The sequence below is a fragment of the Dipodomys ordii genome, unplaced genomic scaffold (assembly GCF_000151885.1).
Source record: "Dipodomys ordii isolate 6190 unplaced genomic scaffold, Dord_2.0 Scaffold111, whole genome shotgun sequence".
Lineage (NCBI taxonomy): Eukaryota > Metazoa > Chordata > Mammalia > Rodentia > Heteromyidae > Dipodomys > Dipodomys ordii.
Window position 1 is genome coordinate 2,714,110 of NW_012267327.1, and position 1,414 is coordinate 2,715,523.

The window sequence follows — 1,414 nt, forward strand, 5'->3', positions numbered from 1 at the left end:
GTGTGTGTGTGTTTAAGGAAAATTTCCAACACCTTAATTGTAGATTCTTTAAAGGCAGTAGTATGGAAACCCTTGTATTTTACAAGCCCTTATATAATCTGGCTCCTTAGAGTATCTCTTATGTAGCTTTATATATTTTTTTTAATTTGAGGGTTTCCAGCCCTCTGTCATTTACTCTAGTTAACTTGGATGAAATTCAGTTTCCATCTGTGCTACAAGTTTCCTGTCTAAAATTTCCTGGATGGGGAAAGCATAAGTGAGACAGGGTTTTTGGCTAGACTGATGTTCATTGAGTCGCATACTTCATTTTTATGTCTGGAGCAGTGTATGGCGTGGGCACACTTATCAAAAGAGCTTCACTCGATGCCGCAGAGATAAAAAGCGATAGGTTTATTATTTAGAAGTCAGAGAATGATCAATTCAAAAACCTTTACTTCTAGGGCATAATTAATGCTCTTCTAGTCCATGCTTCACAGCTCAGCAGCGCATGCAGGGGGCCACTCGTGTCATTTGAAGGAAGGCCTGGGTGTCTGTCGTTACATCCTCTGAGGGCTCCAGATGCCTCCTCCAAGCACAAGCCATTTTCCTTAATGATCAAGCAAAATCCTATCATCAGGCAAAATGATTGACACAGAATAGATGCTTTAGAGTGATTTACGAATGAGTGAATAAATGAATATCATCCATAAATGTGGCTGAGCCCTTCTTAAGCCTGGAAATAAGTTCAATCTATCACACTTTGAGGGCTAATGAGTTTCATAGATTTACTTCCTGCCTTGAAAAATATTATTTTCTGTTTTCTTTCACTTTCAAGTTATCTATTCCACAGGACTGCAGAAGGAAGGGAGGGTCTGCTGCTGGTATTCTGAGTGCTGGCTCCAATCAAATTCAATACCCATCTTTTGCTGACTCACAAATTACCATAAAGTGTAGGCTTAAAGCAGCAAATATTTCTTATGTCTGTTGGTCAACCATCTGAGTAGTCTTCAGCTGGATGATTTTGGCTCAGGGTCTCTCAGCAACTTGCAGTGGAGTTATTCCAACCATGGCAGTCTTCAGGAAGTTTGAACAGGGTTATAGGAACTGTTTCCAGAGGGGTTCCATACTTGTCCATTGGCAGGATATTTCAGCTACATGTGGAGCACGAACAGCCTCTGGGACACAGAAGCTAGTTTTCCTCACAGCAAGCAATGCACAAGAGAGCATGTTAGTGAGGAAGAAGCCATTGAACCCTCTACGATGTAAAATTCTAGACACTGTGTATCACTAGCTCCATTTGCTTTAATTACTTAGAAGCTAGTCACCGATTCCATCCCATTTTGGGATAGAGACAAATTGGGTTCTACTTCATAAAGGGAGGAGAACCAAAGAATTTGTGTACATTATTTATTATAGCATCAATTCTTCTACATAC